Source organism: Pteronotus mesoamericanus, unplaced genomic scaffold (assembly GCF_021234165.1).
Source record: "Pteronotus mesoamericanus isolate MK-2021 breed Mesoamerican mustached bat unplaced genomic scaffold, CSHL_Meso_final scaffold_118, whole genome shotgun sequence".
NCBI classification, from domain to species: Eukaryota; Metazoa; Chordata; class Mammalia; order Chiroptera; family Mormoopidae; genus Pteronotus; species Pteronotus mesoamericanus.
Window position 1 is genome coordinate 101,451 of NW_026555301.1, and position 15,442 is coordinate 116,892.

Sequence of the window (15,442 nt, forward strand, 5' to 3'; positions counted from 1 at the left end):
GATTGGCCTAAACACCAGAAGACTTGAAATGAGTTTTTTTAAGGAAGAAGAAATTCTGCCTGTGGAGAGACAGCAGCTCCAGTATGTGCCCCAGAGTTCCAGCCTGTCCTTCCTGAGGATATTACCTTTTTTGCCTTGCCATCCACCAAAACTGTACAAGACAATGCTTTGCCATAAATCCTTTCTGGTTCTGTTTCTCTGGTTGAACCCTGATGATACACACCTATATACCAATTGTCAGTATTGGCTTTATTTGTTTTTTATATATATGTACACATATGTACATATTACTAAAACGCATAAAATTAAAAATTCAAGTTTGCCTATATTGGCGAATGCTCTTAGTTCAAAAGCAGCTATAGGGTGCTACTTAACTTGGAGAGATCTTGTTTTCCCTTCAATTTTGGACTCTAGGTTTTTACTATCTTTGATATTTTTAAGAAGATAAAACATTTTTTGTCAGCATTTTGGGTTGTTTTTAATGAGAAGTTAGTCTGATTCCTATTCTGCCTTGTTCTTGAAAATGGAAGTCCTTCATAGGCTTAGCTGAAGTGTACATTTACAAACAAACAAACAAAACTAACATGACCTGCTTTAAGCAAATTAGCATATGAAAAAGCAAGCGTATGCTTTTAAGGCTTCCATATTTCAGGAAAAGAATTATTGAAAGGTTTTCTTATATAGGTTACAAAAATTTAATAATAATTTTAAGAACATTTCAGGAATTTTTAAACCATTTTATAAAAAATTGGATTTTCTACATTTTGGCCAGGTCTCAAGTTAGATAAAGTGTCACCCTGATATTCCAAGGCTGCAGGTTTAATCCCTGGTCAGGAAACATACAAGAGTCAACCAATGAGTATACAAGTAAGGAGCAACAAATTGATGTTTGTCTCTCTCTCCCTCCCTTCCTCTCTCTCTAAAATAAATATATTAAAAATTGGATTTTCTAAATTAGTATAAAATACAAGACTTTATCTGCAAATTACTTTTCCAGGAAACTTAACCACCCAAAAATTCAAGAGTAAGCATGAAATTACAGTCTAATTAAATGGCCAAAGATTTATTATTTTATTTAATGTAATTTATTCATCAGAAAATCCTTATGGTCTCATTCAGAGTTGATTAACTCGTTTTAAACACAAATCAAAGAAACCTCATTTTCTGGTTTTGTAGCTCATAAATGCTTAGAAACAATAGCTTGAAAGAAAACATGCATTTTGAAAGCTGGGCTCATTATAAGAGCCATGGATGCCATCTGAAATATAAAATTATATATACACATACACATATTAGAACTATAATTACTTGCTGACCCTTTTGAAAGTAAGTTGTAGATATTATGGTTCTTCACTCCCAAATACTTCTGACTAAGGAAGAATTAATTACCTCTAAGAAAAGGACTTTTTATTTCATTTTATAGAATCACAACATAGTGTTCAAATTCAGAAATTTAACACTGATACACTATTATTATCCTATAGTCAGTCCTCTTTATAAATTCCTCATGTTGTCCCCAAAATGTCCATTATACATTTTTTCCCACCTGTTCAAAGATTCAATACAGTATCACATTTTGCATTTAGCTACTGTTTCTTTAATTTCCTTTAATCTGGAACAACTATTGTGCCTTCGTCTTCTACGTCATTTATATTTTTGAAGAATATAGAACAGCTTTTTATAATAAAATTTTATATATGTTATATTATAATAACTTGGAACTGTTTAATGGTTTCTTGATGATTAGATTCAAGGTAAATTTTTCTGGCAGAAACACCACATAATGATGCTGTGCTCTCAAGGGCATTGTAACGGGAGACACACCATGTGGGTTTGTCCCATCCCTGATGACACTGACTTGATTATTTGTTTAAGGCAGTGTCTTCCATGTTTCTCCATGTATCTCGCTTGTTTTGCAACAATTAAGTTATCTGTGGGGAGAAACTTTGAGACTCTGTAAATATCTTGTTCTTCAATCACTTTCTCCAGTGGTTTAGTATCTACTGGTGATTTTTGTCTGAATCTATTATGATTTTATTATGATTATCATTATGTCCTATTTTTTTCCTTCTAAAATTCATCTCTTAGCATAGGCTCCTGCTGCAGTGAGCTTTTGGGAAGGGCTCTGACTGTTGGGGTAGGGCAGAGCCCAGAATACTGGACTGCAAAAATGGTGGTATGCTCAGAGTCAGCCAAGACTCCATTCACTTTCTTTACTCTGGGAAATATATGGCTTCCTTTGGGCAAGTTTTGTTTGAAAGCCCCTTTTCCAGACCTGAAAGCCCCCTCGCAGATTCTGCTTATAATAGCACCTTTTCACTTTAACATCAACCAAAGTCTATAGGCCTTAAATACCCCGACTGGAGTCTGGAAATGAGACAGTCGTTTCAACTTAGAAGTCAGTGCTCTGCCTAAAGTTACCAGTGTAACAGATTTAAAAGTGTGTATTTAAGAGGAACTGGTGGTTTCTTGGTGGGCTTGGGCAGCCCAGCCCTGAAAAGGAGTCAGGAAGAATCTCAGAAGGGTCCTTAAATGAGAGGACCTGATGGGTGATTGGGGCAACCCAAAGAACCCACATACCTCTCAGGCTCAGTGAGGTCCCACCCAATTCTGAACCACACCATAAGAGCCACTGCTTCTGGGGCACTGAGGTGGAGGAGTACCTGATCTTAGGGACTGAACTTAGGCTGTTCCTCTTTCCCTTTCTCTCTTCTTATACTCACCCCATCCTTTGCCATCTGTGATCTCCCTGCCCTGCTGGAGTGGGCAGAACTGCCTCCCCCACCCCTACTCTGTGGGCCAAGAACTCTCTCCTTTTGTCCTCTCTGGGGTCAGGACAGGAGAATATGGCACACAGCCTACCTGAGGTTGACATCCCTGAAGGTTGTGCCTTTGAGAGGCTCACTCATGGTCCAGACACATAGCAGTGTCTTCTGGTACGCTGTTGAGGTCAGGTATCACCCAGTTTCTGATTAACTGCTAGATGGTGAGACCAGGCCACTATAGCTTTTGATCTCCTATGAAAATCTCAGAGGACATGGCCATTGAGGAAGCAGGACCAGCCTCTGTAGAATTCCAACGCTGAGGTCAATGGTGTCTGAGATTGTTGCTCATCTCTGTTGAGAAGCCAAATGTTAAGAAAATATTATTTGTACTTTGTGAGTTTGAAGTCCTCATTCTGACTCTCCTGTTCTGCTAATCCGATTCCTGTGTCCAGGCAAGTATTCAATGGCTGCATAGAGAGGTGAGGTTAAGTTATCTGAAGTAGAAAGGGTCATCCTATGAATGTGGGTTTTTTCCCTAAAATCACCACCACAGTGCTTAATAAACTTAATTCCCTGTCACTCTGAGGCTGTGAGAATGGGTGGGAAGAGGGTAATGCTGCAAAGTAAGGAAGAGAGGTGACCTTGATAAATCAAGGGTGGGAATAGAGAGGTTGAGGCAAGGGAAATGAATGCTTTTAAGATAATCTCTGCTTCCCCAGCATGTTCCAGGCCCTTTTATTTGTGCTTCCTCAGTTAATTTACAGATAATTCTGGGATATGTGACCCTTATTTTGTACATATCAAAATGGAAGTTAGAAAAGGTCAATGCATCCCTCATAATCATTCAGTCTGAAAAAGCATGTGAACTAAATCTGTTCTCTTTCTGTGAAAATGATGCGATGAGTAAGGCCAAATAAGGAACAGAAAAGGGAGTGACCAGTGTCAAACTGGAAACACATGAGCATGCCTGGTCCGGGTGGGAACTGAAAGGGGAGCAACAGTGTTTGTTCTCCAACCTCAGCACAGATGCCATGACAATCATCAGGTTTATCATTATTGATAAGTGCCTGGACAGTCTTACATTTGTTTATGTAACCTTTGAATTACACTTCCTTCTCAGTAACATTCAGTAATTCCAGTCCTACTGATCCATACAAGAGCTCAACAAATTACAAAACACACTCAAGGTTTCTATGTTGATACTTCAAGAAGAAGAAAACAATGAGTGCAATTAAACATTTTTAAACTGATAAGAACAGATACTACACTTGATCTTAGCCAAAAGACCAAGAAGTGATCACATTTTTAATGATATAATCTTTTTGGGGTATGGAGATACTGACCCCAAAAGGGGTAAAGGAGTTGATTAAAACAAAACAAGTAATTAGTGGGAGAAAGGGTTCTTCTTTGCTCAATTTTGGAATACTTTGAGGATTATAAAGCTGATTTCTTAAATAGTCTGAATTCTCAACATTTAGCCCAGCCTTCCTCTTTAAATAGTTTGGATAAGTTTGAGCTCTGTCACTTCCAGAATTTAAATTTCTCCTTGTGAGAACTGAAGAAAGTAGAATAAAGTATTTTATTGTCTTCCAACTCTCTTGTACTTAAATTAAATGACAGAAATCTCAGATTTGCTGACTTTGCTACCTGACTTGACTGGATAGAGAAGGAGCAGCATCTGGAGCAAGTTGGAAAGGGCCTCCCCTGCATTGCAGAGGCTGGAAAATGATGCGTGGTTTGGGAATTGGTCTGGAATTGGCAAAATACACTCCTTCTTATAATGTGGTGTCTGGGCCCAGGCTTTTATTTTCCTCAGCACATGCTCACTGAATGGCTCTGGCTGCTCTCTCTGGGGTCCAGACAAATCAGCCTGTGAGACTGGGTCTTCCACTGAGGAACTGGGGTTTTCTTAGCTCCATCATTTCCTGCCCCATTCACAGCATGTCTGCTTTCCACTTCCCCTTTCATTTCCTTCCTGAAGGACTAAAATGGAGGACCAAACTTCTCCTAGCACATAAGAGGAAGTCCAGAACTTCTCTTTTTCCCTCTCACTTCCCATTCTCAAGCTGTGAGCACATTGTGAAGGATGGGCTTATGGCAGACTGGTCATTGTCTATGTGTTTACCAAGTGGACCAGGGGGTCCACTCGAGTCTGTGAAGAAAAGCAGCATGAAGACTGTACCTTGGAATTTACCAGGAAGATCTGCCCTGGGAGTTCCTTGGAGGAACTTTCCTTTCCTTTGGGCCATTCTTGACTGTGAGTGCATCTCTGGAAGGGGCCTGAGAGAAGAGGAGGGAAAAATGGTTTGATTAGAGGAAAACCAAGTGTGAAGTCCCTTTTACCCTTAATCTCACTTTGGAAAATGGGGCTTGAATATCACAAAGTGGCTGTTGGCAAGATGTCATAACACAGGCTTCCCACAGCACAGGGGCACGGGACTAAAGCAAGAACCTAGTAATAAACAATCTTCAAACTCAGTTTATCCCTGCTGACAACTGGAAGTAAGATGCTGGTGACATGATGGGCAGAGCAGGTGAGCAACACCCCAGTCAGGACAGCACTGCCCATAAAGCTTACCTTTGTCTGGGGGAGTTGTGCACTTGGGCTTCTCAAACTGGATGTGCACCCAAACTGCTTATGGAGCTTGTTAAATGAAGGTTATGATTCAGTAGGTCTGGGGCAAATCTGAGATTGTTCATTTTTGACACACTCCCAGGTGATGTTGATGTTGCCAGAGTATGGCCCACTGGTGGCAGGGCTGTGTACACAGGATATGGGCAAAAGCATCGTCTTCATGGTATTGAGCCAATCCTTGGTTTTAGGCCCAGAGAGTTGATGTGTATCTTGTTGTATGGTTGACTAGTGTCCTTGTTTGGCTAACAGGACATTGAGAGGTAAATCTAAATTGGACCATATAGGTGGAACTGAGTACCAATGAATCAAGAGCAATGAATGACTAGCATTTAACTGTTCCCTTAACATACAGGAGTGAAATCTGTTCAACTACTACACAACACAGGTGTATACATCCATTTCATATACTATGATAAAAGTAGTAACTTTAAGTTAGTTTTTACTTATGACTGAAGGCTCCAGTTACTTTACATCTAGTAATCCTAGTTTTATCTTAGAAATGCGCTAAGGAAGAAAACACTTTAATAATAACCCAATGACTCTTTGCTACTTATGCTCCTGAAACAGTTTTGATTATTTAAAATTTTAATCAAACCTAATATTTATTTTAAGTTTTTTATACTGAAAATTTGCAGCTTTAACATTTAATTTTTTGAGATATTTTTGTCTGAACCACCTTCCTCTTTTGGGTATCCCCTTGTTTTGTGGAGGAAGTCAGAGCTCCATCTTCTGTGCAAGCTTCCTCCCACTTGGAAGGTAGGACACAGACACCAGACATTCTGATTCTGGATTATAAATTGGGAATAAGTTTACAAAAGGAAAAGGACAGATTAATAAGAAGTGGAGTGATGCAATGTCCATGTCTGTTGAGGCAGAGTTGGTGGGCCTCCATGCTGACCATCACACCACAATGCGAATGGAATGGTCCACTGCCTAGGGATAGCAGGAGGTTCAGCCTAGGCCAGGTGCTTTGTGAGGAGAGACCTAGGGCATGTTCTGGATTTCTGATGCCTCTCAGTTTGTGCTCATTTCCAAATCTCCTTATCCAGGTATCCCTCAAGTTTGTGAACCACCTAATTTCCTTTCAAATGAAAACTATTGGGGGGCGGTGACCCATGCGATCCTGTCTGGAGGCACGTTTCTTGCCGGGGTGGTGCACCAACCCCAGGGAATTCCTTTTCACGGTTGGAAAGATGGCGGAGGAGTGAATGGGAGTCACGCTGACCTCCTCCCAAAACCAAACTGGAATTGCAACTAAATAATGGAGTAATCACCTGGAAAGCAGTGGAGCGATAGTGGGAGAGGAGCCTTGGTGCCGTGGACAGTGGATTCTACTCTCACACATCCCAACAGGTGAGAATTGCGATGGAGGCTTGAGAGGGTGGGCTGGGTGCCCACGGGCACTGGCACCAGAGGGACACTGAAATGGCCAGTTAGCTTCCCCCGAGAAGAACGGGGTCTGAATCATAAACAGGAACCCCTAAACTACAGCAGCTAAAGATGAGAAAATACAGACAAAACGCAACCCCAAAAAGCTTAGGGGTGCACATTGCCAGAGACAGGTGGCTGGGGATGCAAAAAGACATTTAAAGGACAAACGCAAAAGTTGCAGCAGCAGCCACCCTCCTTGATCGCTGGGTAGAGGCGGCAACAGGGTGGGCTGGTGCCTGGCAAAAGACTGGTGAGGAAAACTTTGTGAAGAGAACTGACACGGCGGCCAGTGGAGCCGGGTGATAACACACTTCCCACTCTGCAGCTACCATCTCGCTCAGGCATAAGGGAATCAACTAACCTGCCTTTTGTGTGCTCCGCACTCAGCTTGCGTGTGTGAGCTACGGGGCTGAGTGCAGACTGGCTGGGAGAGCCTTGAGGAGAGACTGGAGACGGAGGCATTGGGGAAAGAATGGGAGGAGGAACCGGGGAGTCCCGAATCCCTCCCGATTAGGTAGTCTCCATTGTGGGCTGGAAAGGCCCGACCCCATAGAGGCAGAAACGGGGCGCGCATGAACCAGACTGCCTGCGATTGAAACGCAGTCCGCAGAGGGGTTGGATCCTTGGCCGAAGGGGTCACAGAACTGCCCAGAGGCCCCTGAGGGGAGACTAGAAATGGAGGCATTGGGGAAAGAACGGGAGGAGGAACCGGGGAGTCCCGACTCCTTCTCCTTGCCGTAGTCTCCATTGCGTGGGAAGAGGCCACACCCCCAAAGAGCCAAAAGCTGAAAAGCAAACACAGACACCCTCAAAACACCCAGAGCAGGCGCTCACACTTGCGCCGAGTGACCAGCGAGGGTTGGCGAGCGTGTGTGTGACCCACACGGGCTGGCAAACACTTGCACTGGCCGGCAAGGCCTCACACAGACTGGCACCCACACGGCCTGCAAGGGAGTGCACAGAGGGGCAAGGGCAGGCATAAATTGACTGACCCGCCGTGATTGCGGAGCGGCCCACAAAATAAGTGGAGCTGCCCAGAGTCCCTGGAGGAGAGACCTGAAACAGGATTAACCGGAGAGTCCTAGAGCTGATTTCCTCCCATTTCCATAGTCCCCATTTGGTGAGGGCAAGCAACGCACCCAAAGAGCCAAAAGCGGGGAAAATACACAATAGACCACCCTAAACTGACCAGTGCCGTGAAGCTCGCGTGCCAGGGGGGGCCAGATGAGTACACAAGGTCGCGAATAAGCCCCCTGGTCTGGGGCAAGCACATGCGAGCCCAGGCAGGTGGGGGACTCTGCTGCACTGGGAACGCGCTCAAGGAACCCGCGTGAGAGCTCAGAGAGATTCCCAAAAATACCCCAGCCCTGACGTAAGGGGTCACAGAGCTGCTCCAAGCAGGAGTCAGACACAGGCATCAGACTCCTGAAAGACTCAAACAAACAACCCAAGGCCCTATAGGGTCAACAACTGACATCATCAGAGGCAAGCCCAGAAAGAAAAGTAAAGGACAAAAATACTTAACAGACTTTCACAATAATGGGAAGAAAAAGAAGTTCCCCCCAAAGGAGTGGAAAAGGGGACTCCCCACAGAGAGAGCTAAATGAAATAGAGGCAAGGGAACTATCAGATATGGAATTCAAAACAATGGTTCTAAGGAAGCTCAAGGAGCTCAGCCAGCTCAAAGATAACTTTCAGAAACTGCAGAGAAACTATCAGGATCTTACAGCAAACTATATCAGCCTGGAAAAAGGACATAGAAATTATCAAGAAGACACAAGAGGATATGAAGAGTACCATTTCTGAATTGAAGAACACAGCAGAAGGAATCCAAAGCAGGCTGGATGAAGCCGAGGATCGAATCAGTGAGATGGAGGACAAGGTAGAAAAAAGCTCCCAGAAAGAACAAGAAATGGAAAAATGGCTCAAAAAGAATTAAGAGGCATTTAGGGAAATGCAGGACAACCTGAAACGCAATAATATCCGTATAATAGGGATACCAGAAGGAGAAGAAGAGGAGCAAGGGATAGAGAACCTCCTCGAAAAAGTAATGATGGAAAATTTCCCTAATTTGAGGAGAGAAAGGCTCTCATGGATCCAGGAGGCACAGAGGGCCCCACTCAAGAGGGATCCAAGGAGGCACACTCCAAGACACATCATCATTAAAATGGCAAATGTCAAAGACAAAGAGAGAATCCTCAAGGAAGCAAGGGGAAAGGAGAAAGTAACATACAAGGGGTCCCCGATACACCTAGGAGCTGACTTCTCAACAGAAACACGACAGCCAGAAGGGAATGGCAACAAATATTCCAAGCCATGAAAAGCAAGGGCCTACAGCCAAGGCTGCTCTACCCAGCTAGGCTCTCCATTAAAATAGAAGGAGAAATACGGAGTTTCCCAGACAAAAGAAGGCTAAAGGAATACATCTCTACCAAACCAGCACTCCAAGATATGCTGAGGGGACTGTTTTAAGCAGATGAAGGAAAAGAATGAGACAGAGAGGAACACAAGTACAAAGAGAAAAGATGAGTAAGTTTCTATCAGTAATATCTCTCAATGTGAATGGACTAAATGCTCCAATCAAAAGACACAGGGGAGCTGAATGGATAAGAAAACATGACCCACACATATGCTGCCTACAAGAGACCCACCTCAGAGCAAAAGACCTACACAGATTGAAAGTAAAGGGATGGAAAATAATATTCCAAGCAAATGGACATGAGAAAAAGGCTGGCGTTGCCATACTTGTATCAGACAAAATAGATTTCAAAGCAAAGGCCATAAAGAGAGACCCAGAGGGGCACTTTATCATACTTAAAGGAAGAATTTATCAAGAAGACATCAACATTGTAAACTTATATGCTCCCAATATAGGAGCCCCCAAGTTTATAAGGAAATTTTTGGATGACTTCAAAAAAGATATAGACAGCAACACACTGAGAGTAGGGGATTTCAACACCCCACTGTCAAAAATGGAAGATCTTCCAATCAAAACATTAATAAACATATCGTGGCGCTGAATGACACACTGAATCAAAGAGACTTAACTGACATATATAGAACCTTACATCCCAAAGAAGAAAAATACACATTCTTTTCAAATGCTCATGGCAGTTTTTCAAAGATAGACCACATGATAGGACACAAAGCAAGCCTCAGCAAATTCAGGAAAATTGAAATAATACCAAACTTTTTCTCCGACCACAAGGCCTTGAAACTCGAAATCAACCTCCAAGAGAAACTTCAAAAACTTGCAATCTCATGGAGACTGAACAGTACACTATTAAACAATGAGTGGGTCAATAATGAGATAAGAGAAGAAATCAAAAAATTTCTGGAAACCAATGAAAATGAACAGACAACTGTCCAAAACCTATGGGACACAGCGAAGGCGGTCATGAGAGGGAAGTTCATAGCAATACAGGCTTACCTAAAAAAGATAGAAACATTTCAAATAAAAGACCTAACTCTACAACTTCAAGAACTGGAGAAACAACAACAAATACATTCCAGAGCAAGTAGAAGGAAGGAAATAGTCAAGATGAGAGCAGAACTGAATGACATAGAGACAAAAAGAACAATTCAGAGGATCAACCAATCCAGAAGCTGGTTCTTTGAAAAGATTAATAAAATTAACAAGCCATTAAGCAGACTCATCAAGAATAAAAGGGAGAGGACCCAAATTAATAATATCAGAAATTAAAGAGGAGAAATAACAACTGATACCACAGAAATACAAATGATCATCAGGAACTATTATGAACAATTATATGCCAAGAAATTTGAAAATCTTGATGAAAGGGACAAATTTTTAGAAAAGTATAATCTTCCAACACTGAAGGAGGAAGAAACAGAAAGCTTGAACAGACCGATAACAGCTGGGGAAATTGAAGCAGTAATCAAGAAACTCCCAGCACACAAAAGCCCAGGGCCAGATGTTTTCCCAGGATAATTTTACAAAACATTTAAGGAAGAGCTAACCCCTGTCCTTCTCTGACTATCCAAAAAATCCAAGAGGAGGGAAGACTCCCAGACTCCGTCTATGAGGCCAGCATCACCCTGATCCCAAAACCAGATAAAGACCCTACAAAGAAAGAAAACTACAGGCCAATTTTGCTGATGAACATAGATGCTAAAATCCTCAACAAAATATTGGCAAACCACATCCAGCAATACATTCAAAAGATTATCCACCACGATCAAGTGGGATTCATCCCAGGGAGGCAGGGATGGTTCAATATACGCAAATCAGTAAACGTGATACATCACATAAATCAAAGAAAAGACAAACACCACATGATCATCTCGATAGATGCAGAAAAAGCATTTGACAAGGTACAGCACCCATTTATGATCAAAACACTCAGCAAAATGGGAATAAATGGGGCATTCCTGAACGTAATAAAGGCCATATATGAAAAACCTACGGCCAATATCATACTCAACGGGCAAAATCTGAAAGCTTTCCCACTAAGATCGGGAACACGACAAGGATGTCCACTCTCACTGCTTCTTCTCAACATTATTGGAAGTCCTAGCCACAGCGGTCAGACAAGAGAAAGAGATAAAAGGCATCCAAGTAGGAAAGGAGGAAGTACAGCTATCATTGTTTGCAGATGACATGATAGTGTACATAGAGAACCCTGTAGACTCTACCAAAAAACTCCTGAACCTAATAAGTGAATTTGGCAAAACAGCAGGCTACAAAGTCAACATTCAGAAATCAAAGGCATTTTTGTACACCAGCAATGCAATAGAAGAAGAAAAAATCAGAAAAAATATACCATTCGATATAGCAAGAAAAAAGATAAAGTGCCTAGGGATAAATTTAACCAAAGACACAAAAGAGCTGTATGCAGAAAACTATACAACATTGAAAAAAGAAATTAAGGAAAACACAAATAATTGGAAGCATATACCGTGCTCATGGATTGGAAGAATTAATATCATCAAAATGTCCATACTACCCAAAGCAATTTATAGATTCAACGCAATCCCTATTAAGATACCAATGACGTATTTCACAGAAATAGAACAGACATTCCAAAAATTTATATGGAACCATAAACGACCCCGAATAGCTGCAGCAATTTTGAGAAAGAAACACAAAGTAGGAGGGATCACAATACCGGACATCAAACTCTACTACAAAGCCACCATACTCAAAACAATCTGGTACTGGCAAAAGAACAGACCCATAGACCAGTGGAACAGAATAGAAACCCCAGAAATAAGCCCAGGTCTCTATGGACATCTAATATTTGACAAAGGGGGCAGAAGCATAAAATGGAGCAATAACAGCCTCTTCAACAAATGGTGTTGGGAGAGCTGGATGGCTACATGCAAAAAATTGAAATTGGATCATCAGCTGACACCATACACAAAAATAAACTCAAGATGGATAAAAGACTTAACTATAAGTCGCAACACCATCAAAGTCCTAGAGGAGAACATTGGCAGGAAACTCTCAGATATCCCACGCAGCAGTTTTTTCACTGATATGTCTCCTAAAGCAAGGAGCATAAAGGAAAGAATAAACAAGTGGGACCTCATCAAAATAAGAAGCTTCTGCACGGCTAAAGAAAACATCAGCAAAATGAAAAGGGAGCCAACCGTATGGGAAAATATATTTGCTAATGATACATCAGATAGAGGTTTGATCTCCAAGATATGTAAAGAACTCACTAGACTCCACTCCAAGAAGACAAATGATCCAATCAAAAAATCGGCAAAGGACTTGGGCAGATGCTTTTCTAAGAAGGAGATAAAGAGGGCATTTGAAAGGATGCTCAGCATCTCTAGCCGTCAGAGAAATGCAGCTCAAAACCACCATGAGGTACCACCTCACACCAGTCAGAATGGCCATCATAAACAGATCCACAAACAACAGGTGCTGGCGAGGCTGTGGAGAAAAGGGAACCTTAGTCCACTGTTGGTGAGAATGCAGACTGGTGCAGCCACTATGGAAAGCAGTGTGGAATTTCCTCAGAAAGCTGAAAATGGAACTGCCTTTTGATCCAGCGATTCCTCTGCTGGAACTATACCTTGAGAACACCAAAATGCCAATTCAAAATAACCTATGCACCCCAATGTTCATAGCAGCACAATTTACAATAGCCAAGTGTTGGAAGCAACCTAAATGCCCATCAATAGATGACTGGATCAAAAAGTGATGGTACATATACATAATGGAATACTATGCAGCAGAAAGAAAAAAAGAACTACTAAACTTCGCGACAGCATGGATGGAAGTGGAGAGCATCATGCTGAGCGAAATAAGCCAGGGGGCAAAAGACAAATACCATATCATCTCATCTATAATCGGAACCTAACCAACAATGCAAAGATGGAAGGAAAATATGACCAGCAACACTGAAAGGAAAAGAAATCAACAGAGACAAGAGGGAAGGGGGAGGGGCAGGGAAAGGGAAGGGAAGGGAAAAATGAAGGAACATATAGCAAGGTCTCATGGACAAACCAAAGGGGAAGAGCTGAGGGAGGGAAGGAGGGAGGGGGCAAGGGAAAGAGGGGGGGGGGAGGCAGAGACAAATGCATTTAAAAAAAATAAAAATAAATAAAAGGAAAAAAAAATGAACATTATTGCTCTTAAGTCAATTTGATTTGGTTTCACTTGCATTCTTTACACTGTGGTTTTCTTTTTAACAATTCCCGTTATAGGTATAAAAGACATCTGTTTATTTCCTCATTTTTTCCACCATTGACTGCTGATTCAGGACCCTCTGAAATTTCTTGTAATTTTCAGAAAAATGATATTATAGCCATTCTCTTTCTCTCTCTCTTTGCTCCCCTTCACTTTCTATATCTATCTGACACACAGTTTCTTATTTTATTTCTTGAGTTACAATCCTTTATTACTGTTTATTCTAATATATGTTATCTCAGATTTGGCTGATGGAAACTCCTTGAAGCTGCTTCTTATGTCCTATTGACATGTGCCCATAAAACATAAATTCTAGGTTCTTATTTCATATTCGTTGTTTGGAATTCATGGTAAATGGCATATAGGAACTAATACATGAATGCTAAGTTTGCTCATAATACTGGGATGCCATTGTATCTAAGATAGCAGTTCTCAAACTGGGTCATTTTTGCCTCCCAGTGGACATTTATTTTTGTCTCTAGACAGTTCTGGCTGTTCCAAGTTGCAGGGGACATGGTGCTAGTGGCATCTAGAGGGTTAGTGATGCTGCTAATCATTCTGCAATGCATAGGATAGCCCCCACAAAAAACAACTATTAGGTCCAAAATATCAATTGTACTGTGATTGAGGAATCTTGTTCTAGACCCTCTCCATGGACAGAGCAAAGAAATACACACATTAACATACATATTGACATCATTTTTATATTATATGTCTATGTATTAAAAACCATGAGTTCATATTGACACCGATTTCAACACAATAAGACTCATTCTAGTCCTTTTTTTATACCTGTGACTCATTTATGTGACCGCTATAAACCTGGATCTCATTATCATCAATATAGTTTCTCAAAACTAAAATTCACAGAAAGTAGAACTTTATTTTAGGTTAGTGTTTTATAATATATTTTCACAGGACACTATCTCTACAGCTTGCTGATAAGTGTTAGCCATTGCCCTATTCTCCCTGTAAAAAAGTATGAGAATTAAAATCATCAATGAAAGTTTCAAGACAAATAACCAGATTATTTATTGCATATATTTTCAGTGTTTTAATGAGTGTTTTAATGTGAATTGGTATCTCTCAAAAGAGGTTTTTGTATACAAAATGTTTTCAATTAATTTGATCAAGGAATTTTTAAAATTTTAATTAGGAGCATATATTAATCCATCAAGCCACATTTCTGCAGCATGCAACTCTTTGCAAAATGTTGTTTTAGATATTTCTCATCCTGCAATGAACATAAAGTGTTTGGTTATTTTTAAGATATTCAATGTTGAAAAATATCAGTAAAGCATGTTTCCTTTGAATACACTTAAAGATAGCGTGTGTATGCATCTGGACAAGTGACAGGCTCCAATCCTTCCACAGGAGACTGAGTTGACTCTTACTTGTCTCCTAACAATGAGCCTGGCTTACCCTCATTCAGTAACCCCTGCATTCCCCCTGACCATCTTGTGCTTTTTACCAGGTCCCTAGATTAGCACCATGATTTTTGTGGTTACCAGGTGCTTGGCAGTATGGTGGCTTTTCTTTAGGGCAGCATCATATCAAAGGTACACTCACATGCTCACTTCAGAAGCACATATACTAAAATTGAAATGATTGAGAGAAAATTGACATGGCTTCTGCATAAGGATGATACACAAATTCGTGAAGCATTCCATATGTTTTTTTTATTTTTTTAATTTTTTAATTCCGTATGTTTTATTTATTTATTTTAATTTTTTTTTAAATTTAATTTTATTTTTTCAAATACATTTGTCTCTGCCTACCCCCCACCATTTTCCCTTGCCCCCTCCCTCCTTCCCTCCCTCAGCTCTTCCCCTTTGGTTTTGTCCATGAGTCCTTGCTATATGTTCCTTGACTTTCCCCTTCCCTTCCTTTTCCCCGCCCCCTCATATTTTTTTTTTTAAAAGCACTCACTTTCTGCCAGGTGATTTCTAC

The 15,442-nt window shown here is 41.1% G+C and overlaps 1 non-coding gene and 1 pseudogene across 1 annotated transcript; one reads left to right on the forward strand and one right to left on the reverse strand.

The window, feature by feature from the left end:
• Nucleotides 1–3,948: 3,948 nt before the first annotated feature.
• On the reverse strand, nucleotides 3,949–4,063 carry LOC129081839 (uncharacterized; annotated as a pseudogene).
• A 10,998-nt stretch (nucleotides 4,064–15,061) lies between these two features.
• On the forward strand, nucleotides 15,062–15,168 carry LOC129081827 (U6 spliceosomal RNA). Its single transcript, XR_008530345.1, has one exon. It is a non-coding gene; the product is annotated as a U6 spliceosomal RNA (small nuclear RNA).
• The last annotated feature ends 274 nt before the right edge of the window (nucleotides 15,169–15,442 follow it).